This window comes from Choloepus didactylus, chromosome 7 (assembly GCF_015220235.1).
Source record: "Choloepus didactylus isolate mChoDid1 chromosome 7, mChoDid1.pri, whole genome shotgun sequence".
NCBI lineage: Eukaryota > Metazoa > Chordata > Mammalia > Pilosa > Megalonychidae > Choloepus > Choloepus didactylus.
Genome location: NC_051313.1, coordinates 124544056 through 124552316, shown reverse-complemented (window position 1 = coordinate 124552316; position 8261 = coordinate 124544056). Strand labels below are relative to the sequence as shown.

Sequence of the window (8261 nt, the reverse complement as noted above, 5' to 3'; positions counted from 1 at the left end):
AGCATTATTCACAATTGCCAAGAGATGGAAACAACCCAAATGTCCTTCAACAGATGAGTGGATAAATAAAATGTGGTATATACACACGATGGAATACTACACGTCAGTAAGAAGGAACGATCTCGTGAAACATATGACAACATGGATGAACCTTGAAGACATAATGCTGAGCGAAATAAGCCAGGCACAAAAAGAGAAATATTATATGCTACCACTAATGTGAACTTTGAAAAATGTAAAACAAATGGTTTATAATGTAGAATGTAGGGGAACTAGCAGTAGAGAGTAATTAAGGAAGGGGGAACAATAATCCAAGAAGAACAGATAAGCTATTTAACGTTCTGGGGATGCCCAGGAATGACTATGGTCTGTTAAATTCTGATGGATATAGTAGGAACAAGTTCACAGAAATGTTGCTATATTATGTAACTTTCTTGGGGTAAAGTAGGAACATGTTGGAAGTTAAGCAGTTATCTTAGGTTAGTTGTCTTTTTCTTACTCCCTTGTTATGGTCTCTTTGAAATGTTCTTTTATTGTATGTTTGTTTTCTTTTTAACTTTTTTTTTTCATAAAGTTGATTTAAAAAAGAAGGGAAAGTTAAAAAAAAAAAAAGAAAGAAAGAAAAACAAGGGAAAAAAAAGATGTAGTGCCCCCTTGAGGAGCCTGTGGAGAGTGCAGGGGTATTCGCCTAACCCACCTCCATGGTTGCTAACATGACCATAGACATAGGGGACTGGTGGTTTGATGGGTTGAGCCCTCTACCACAAGTTTTACCCTTGGGAAGACGGTTGCTGCAAAGGAGAGGCTAGGCCTCCCTATATTTGTGCCTAAGAGTCTCCTCCTGAATGCCTCTTTGTTGCTCAGATGTGGCCCTCTCTCTCTGGCTAAGCCAACTTGAAAGGTGAAATCACTGCCCTCCCCGCTACGTGGGATCAGACACCCCGGGGGAGTGAATCTCCCTGGCAACGTAGAATATGACTCCCCGTGAGGAATGTAGACCCGGCATCGTGGGACAGAGAACATCTTCTTGACCAAAAGGGGGATGTGAAAGGAAATGAAATAAGCTTCAGTGGCAGAGAGATTCCAAAACGAGCCGAGAGGTCACTCTGGAGGGCACTCTTACGCACACTTTAGACAACCCTTTTTAGGTTCTAAAGAATTGGGGTAGCTGGTGGTGGATACCTGAAACTATCAAACTACAACCCAGAACCCATGAATCTCGAAGACAGTTGTATAAAAATGTAGCTTATGAGGGGTGACAATGGGATTGGGAAAGCCATAAGGACCACACTCCCCTTTGTCTAGTTTATGGATGGATGAGTAGAAAAACAGGGGAAGGAAACAAACAGACAAAGGTACCCAGTGTTCTTTTTTACTTCAATTGCTCTTTTTCACTCTAATTATTATTCTTGTTATTTTTGTGTGTGTGCTAATGAAGGTGTCAGGGATTGATTTAGGTGATGAATGTACAACTATGTAATGGTACTGTAAACAATCGAAAGTACGATTTGTTTTGTATGACTGCGTGGTATGTGAATATATCTCAATAAAATGATGATTAAAAAAAAAAAAAAAAAAAGAATGTATGGCAATACCTGGGGCTTGGTAGGAGCTAAACGGGTATTAAATGTCCTTACAAAGTCCTGTGCTGGTCATGGGATGGGGGAAACAGGCCCTCCCTGGGAGCTGTGGACAGGTCGATCAGCAACATTTAGGGAAGGCGATTAAAACAACGAGTCACCAAAATTACCATCGCACATACGATTTGACTTAGCAACTGCACTTTTGAATGTTCTCATGAATAATGAGAACATGAGCTTACAGAATGCTGAATAATGAGTTAATCTATTGCAAAACTGTTTATAAACAATTTTTGTTTCGTCCGTGAGACTACTGGAACTAAGACGGGACTCCGCGTCCACACCGGTCGAACTGAAACAAAACAGGGGTAACGCCGCGCTCCAAAGTGGTTGCGGGAGGGGCCAGAATCGGAAGCTGGGTGGAATGGGGTGGGAAAGCGCTTTCGTTTTTTTAAATTGGAGCGGTGTGGACGCGGAGTCCCGTCTTAGTTCCAGTAGCCTCACGTACGAACGCCGGTCTCGGCTCCTTGATGGAGCTGGTTTCCAATAAGATTGGCAGCGGTGGGATTCGAACCCACGCCCCCGAAGAGACTGGAGCCTTAATCCAGCGCCTTAGACCGCTCGGCCACGCTACCACACGAGGGACTGACCGACAAAACCTCCCTCGATGGTTTAAAAGACGCGAGACTTCAATGCGTTATTTTCTTTGGTAATATTTTTACATGCACGACTCAGTAACGGTCCCGACCACTGAGAAAGTCTACAGATAGGTTCATAATCATGGCATGGCCCGTTGTCCTACAGGTGGGAGACCCGCGTTTGCCTCTTGTGCTCTGTGCCTGACACCCGAGGGTGGAGGGAGAGGCAGCCAATGCGTAAAATTGCTCACACTCAAGGAGAATCAGTCCTTCACAAACTGACGAAACACCGGGTCTAACTAAGCTCAAAGGAAGAGTCTCCGATTTGTGGCTGTGTTTGGGAGTCTGCAAAGGGAAGTTACGTTTAACGTCCGCAACCGCACACAGAGGAGCCCCCCCATCCCCACGCACTCGGAACTCGAGTCCGGGTGTGTGTGTCTGTGTGTGATTTCTTGTTGTGAAAGGCGTAGAAGGGAAAGTCTGTGCAAACAGACTTCCTGCATTTTGCGGAATGTGTTCATGGTCTTCATTCCCCAAGTTCAGGAGGGATCAGTTCGTGTTTGCTGCGGGTCCCCGGGTCTCCCTTCCTCCGTGCGAGCTCCCCGCCGCTCATCCCCTCACTCAGTCTCGCCTGTCGCATATTAGATATGGGACCTACTTAATAGTTCCGGGACTATCGGTACGTCACTTAAACTCATTGGATTTCACTTTCCTCACATGTAAAATGGAGGCAATAATAAAACGTGCCTAAAGAGTTGATGGCAGAATTGATTAGGGAATACGTGTAAATACGTGTAAAGAAGCACTCAGTAACAAGTTCACTATTATTATTTGTATTGTTATTAGTATTCATTGAACAACATTTTTGCATCGTGTTCAGTATTTAAATAATACTGTGAGATATCCCACTTTACAGAAAACGAAGCTTTTGGAATTAGATAGCATTCGCAAGGAAACCGGGTGAATTATTTTTCCTGAATTAATAGATGGTGTATGCAAGATTCTCACCCCAATCCTACAACTGCAAACTTAGGACAATTTTCACTTTGCCAGGGTGTCTTAGCTTGAATGCTGTATATTCTTCCTCCATGCTCAATCATCTCACTTCATCTCTTCCCTTTGTTTCCATTATCCTTGGGGTCATGTGAAATGTAAATCCCTACAGCTGTGGACCCATGTGAACAAAACACGGGCTAATTAATAAAAGCCAAGAAGAGGCTAAGTGAAAAGAAAAACAATTATTTGGCAATTGCCTGGAGTGTCACTTTCAGAGAAAACCACTTAACGTTTGGTATGTTTTCTTCCAGACTTTTGTTTTCTGTGCATTGTTTTCATTTTGGGATTTTTTTTCCTTCCCCCTCCACCGCCCCTCCCCCCCCCCTTTTTGGGCAAGGCTTTAATTTTACCAAGTCTGTACTTTTATATTCTGCTTTATTTTTGTCTAATATTCTAACACAAACTATTTCTTATAATGACAATGACAGCGAAAGTGTCGATGACAAAGGTGAGGATGATCAAAATGACACTGGGAAACACTTACAGAGCACCTGCTCTGTGTCAGCAACTGTTCCACGTGCTTTTCACACATGGACGCATTTGTCCTTTATTACTAAATACTAAATGCCGACGCCATGTTCAATCCATCCACAGATGCCCATCCACAGATGCACTGCAGTGTAACCAATGCTGGTGGACATTTGGAAGTGTCTTTTGGATCCACATGATATTTTGACAGGGCACTGCATCGCACAGTTTAGGGGCTGAAGCACATGAACAGAAACAGAATCTCTGATTCGCTCTCGCCTGTCTGTCTAGGTACAAATGCTGACTCTGCCACTTACTGACTGTGTGACCTAGGGCAAGTTTTTGAGCTCTCTGTGACTCGGTTTTTCATCTATAAAATGGGGGCAATAACATTTGTAATTCTTGACTCAAAGTGCAGTTGTGTGTACCAAATGAACTAATACATAGAAAATGCTGAAAACAAGGTAGGGCATGTAGGCAGCATGAATAATCGTGAGCTTTTATTAAGTGGTCTTTTGGTCTCATTGTTCTACTTTTATCTGTTATTTCTCCCTCCCTCCTCCTTGCTCCCCTACCAGCTCCCCGCCGCTCTCAGCTCCGGTACTCACACCCCACCGACTCGTCCCTTCTGTCTCCTCAGACCCTTACTCCAATAAATTGATCACAATTCTCTAATTATTTGGCTCAGAAAAAGCGCAAACCATCAGTTTATGAAATCATACTAAATATAAAAATAGTCTACAGAAGATAAAACTGACAATGTGCAAAACTGCGCAAGATAAAAGTTGTCATTGACCAAAATTAATCCACGAATAACGTTTCATATCTTCTTCATCAAATTTAGATTTGCACAATTTTACGCAGGAGAATTGGACCTGATTGAAACAAAGGCTAACAAACCTTGCAATCGAGGTCACTTTAATCTTTAAATCATACTCTTGAAAAAAAGCGTCTAAATCTTTCCGCTTAAATCGTATCATCATCCCCTGAATTCTTATTTTTCCAAGCATTGTGTAAATCCTGTGAAGAGCTCATCAGATTTCTAATTGTAGGGAAGTCTCCGTTTAGAAGTTTCATTCAAATGTAGGAAGATGAAGTCCCAGCATTGTCTTCAGGCATCACGGTAACGTCCTCAGTAACTGTGAGGATGGCTGAACGTTTATTATACTACCATAAATATTTCCCTTCTAGTGAACTCAGTTCTTGAGTCTTTGAAAGCTGAAGCGACAGAGTAAAGATTACCTAGTGGGTCAAAGGGCAGCCTTGCCTTGTTTTTCTAGAAGATGTTCCAGAGAAATCTGAAAACATTAATAACAATAGCAACTAACGTTTATTGGGGACTTACTATGTGCCCTGCGATGTCCTAACATTTACCAAGTCATTCAGTCCTCTATAGTGGAGATAGGTACTTTTATTATTATTATCTTCGTTTTACGGACGGAGACTATGAGGCACAGAGATGTTAAGGAACTTGGTGAATGTCACCCAGCTGTAAGTGATGTCTAAGGTATAGTGGAAAACTCCACTGTGTGGAATGTTTATTAAATTAAGGGTAAAGTCCTTATGAAATTTTTTGATCAAAGGTTATTGTGACCGACTCGGAGCAACAGCAAACATATGGCATAGCGCTAATTCCTTTCAGGGAATGGAGCGGCGCCATATGTAAAACATGTATCTTTCGGAAGTTTCACGTAAACTTGGGAGGCTGAAAATTGAAAGTTTTACCCGAGGGCCATCCGCCAAGCGCCTTCTTAGCGCAGTAGGCAGCGCGTCAGTCTCATAATCTGAAGGTCCTGAGTTCGAACCTCAGAGAAGGCAGTGTCTTTTGTCAGTCCGAGCGGTACTGCTTTACTTCACCCCTGAATACAGTACTCACACTCACAGGTAAGAAAGAAGCGAGGTAGCGCAGGGGGAGTTGTGAAATGCAGGTTCCCAGACGAAGCCCCACTCACCTCATCTGATGTGGCTAAAAGGAGTGATGTGTGGTTAGTGGCTTAAAATAACACAAACTTGTTATCTTGTTCTGGAGGTTAGAAGTCTGAGAAGGGTCTTGCCCGGCTAAATTCAAGGTGTCGACAGTACAGTGTTCCTTCTGAAAGATCTAGAGAAAGAAAATCTTTCTAAATTTATTATAACTTGATTTTTCAACCAACGTTTGGTGAATAATGACAACCACAGATGGTACACATCTGCTTCTTAGCCACATCAGATGAGGTGAGTGGGGCTTCGTCTGGGAACCTGCATTTCACAACTCCCCCTGCGCTACCTCGCTTCTTTCTTACCTGTGAGTGTGAGTACTGTATTCAGGGGTGAAGTAAAGCAGTACCGCTCGGACTGACAAAAGACACTGCCTTCTCTGAGGTTCGAACTCAGGACCTTCAGATTATGAGACTGACGCGCTGCCTACTGCGCTAAGAAGGCGCTTGGCGGATGGCCCTCGGGTAAAACTTTCAATTTTCAGCCTCCCAAGTTTACGTGAAACTTCCGAAAGATACATGTTTTACATATGGCGCCGCTCCATTCCCTGAAAGGAATTAGCGCTATGCCATATGTTTGCTGTTGCTCCGAGTCGGTCACAATAACCTTTGATCAAAAAATTTCATAAGGACTTTACCCTTAATTTAATAAACATTCCACACAGTGGAGTTTTCCACTATACCTTAGACATCACTTACAGCTGGGTGACATTCACCAAGTTCCTTAACATCTCTGTGCCTCATAGTCTCCGTCCGTAAAACGAAGATAATAATAATAAAAGTACCTATCTCCACTATAGAGGACTGAATGACTTGGTAAATGTTAGGACATCGCAGGGCACATAGTAAGTCCCCAATAAACGTTAGTTGCTATTGTTATTAATGTTTTCAGATTTCTCTGGAACATCTTCTAGAAAAACAAGGCAAGGCTGCCCTTTGACCCACTAGGTAATCTTTACTCTGTCGCTTCAGCTTTCAAAGACTCAAGAACTGAGTTCACTAGAAGGGAAATATTTATGGTAGTATAATAAACGTTCAGCCATCCTCACAGTTACTGAGGACGTTACCGTGATGCCTGAAGACAATGCTGGGACTTCATCTTCCTACATTTGAATGAAACTTCTAAACGGAGACTTCCCTACAATTAGAAATCTGATGAGCTCTTCACAGGATTTACACAATGCTTGGAAAAATAAGAATTCAGGGGATGATGATACGATTTAAGCGGAAAGATTTAGACGCTTTTTTTCAAGAGTATGATTTAAAGATTAAAGTGACCTCGATTGCAAGGTTTGTTAGCCTTTGTTTCAATCAGGTCCAATTCTCCTGCGTAAAATTGTGCAAATCTAAATTTGATGAAGAAGATATGAAACGTTATTCGTGGATTAATTTTGGTCAATGACAACTTTTATCTTGCGCAGTTTTGCACATTGTCAGTTTTATCTTCTGTAGACTATTTTTATATTTAGTATGATTTCATAAACTGATGGTTTGCGCTTTTTCTGAGCCAAATAATTAGAGAATTGTGATCAATTTATTGGAGTAAGGGTCTGAGGAGACAGAAGGGACGAGTCGGTGGGGTGTGAGTACCGGAGCTGAGAGCGGCGGGGAGCTGGTAGGGGAGCAAGGAGGAGGGAGGGAGAAATAACAGATAAAAGTAGAACAATGAGACCAAAAGACCACTTAATAAAAGCTCACGATTATTCATGCTGCCTACATGCCCTACCTTGTTTTCAGCATTTTCTATGTATTAGTTCATTTGGTACACACAACTGCACTTTGAGTCAAGAATTACAAATGTTATTGCCCCCATTTTATAGATGAAAAACCGAGTCACAGAGAGCTCAAAAACTTGCCCTAGGTCACACAGTCAGTAAGTGGCAGAGTCAGCATTTGTACCTAGACAGACAGGCGAGAGCGAATCAGAGATTCTGTTTCTGTTCATGTGCTTCAGCCCCTAAACTGTGCGATGCAGTGCCCTGTCAAAATATCATGTGGATCCAAAAGACACTTCCAAATGTCCACCAGCATTGGTTACACTGCAGTGCATCTGTGGATGGGCATCTGTGGATGGATTGAACATGGCGTCGGCATTTAGTATTTAGTAATAAAGGACAAATGCGTCCATGTGTGAAAAGCACGTGGAACAGTTGCTGACACAGAGCAGGTGCTCTGTAAGTGTTTCCCAGTGTCATTTTGATCATCCTCACCTTTGTCATCGACACTTTCGCTGTCATTGTCATTATAAGAAATAGTTTGTGTTAGAATATTAGACAAAAATAAAGCAGAATATAAAAGTACAGACTTGGTAAAATTAAAGCCTTGCCCAAAAGGGGGGGGGGGAGGGGCGGTGGAGGGGGAAGGAAAAAAAAATCCCAAAATGAAAACAATGCACAGAAAACAAAAGTCTGGAAGAAAACATACCAAACGTTAAGTGGTTTTCTCTGAAAGTGACACTCCAGGCAATTGCCAAATAATTGTTTTTCTTTTCACTTAGCCTCTTCTTGGCTTTTATTAATTAGCCCGTGTTTTGTTCACATGGG

The 8261-nt window shown here is 42.2% G+C and overlaps 3 non-coding genes across 3 annotated transcripts; 1 reads left to right on the top strand and 2 right to left on the bottom strand.

Annotated features, from left to right (window-relative positions):
- Nucleotides 1–2133: 2133 nt before the first annotated feature.
- On the bottom strand, nucleotides 2134–2215 carry TRNAL-AAG. Its single transcript has one exon. It is a non-coding gene; the product is annotated as a tRNA-Leu (tRNA).
- Nucleotides 2216–5487: 3272 nt separating this feature from the next.
- TRNAM-CAU lies at nucleotides 5488–5560 on the top strand. Its single transcript has one exon. It is a non-coding gene; the product is annotated as a tRNA-Met (tRNA).
- Nucleotides 5561–6090: 530 nt separating this feature from the next.
- TRNAM-CAU lies at nucleotides 6091–6163 on the bottom strand. The gene has a single exon. It is a non-coding gene; the product is annotated as a tRNA-Met (tRNA).
- Nucleotides 6164–8261: the final 2098 nt, after the last annotated feature.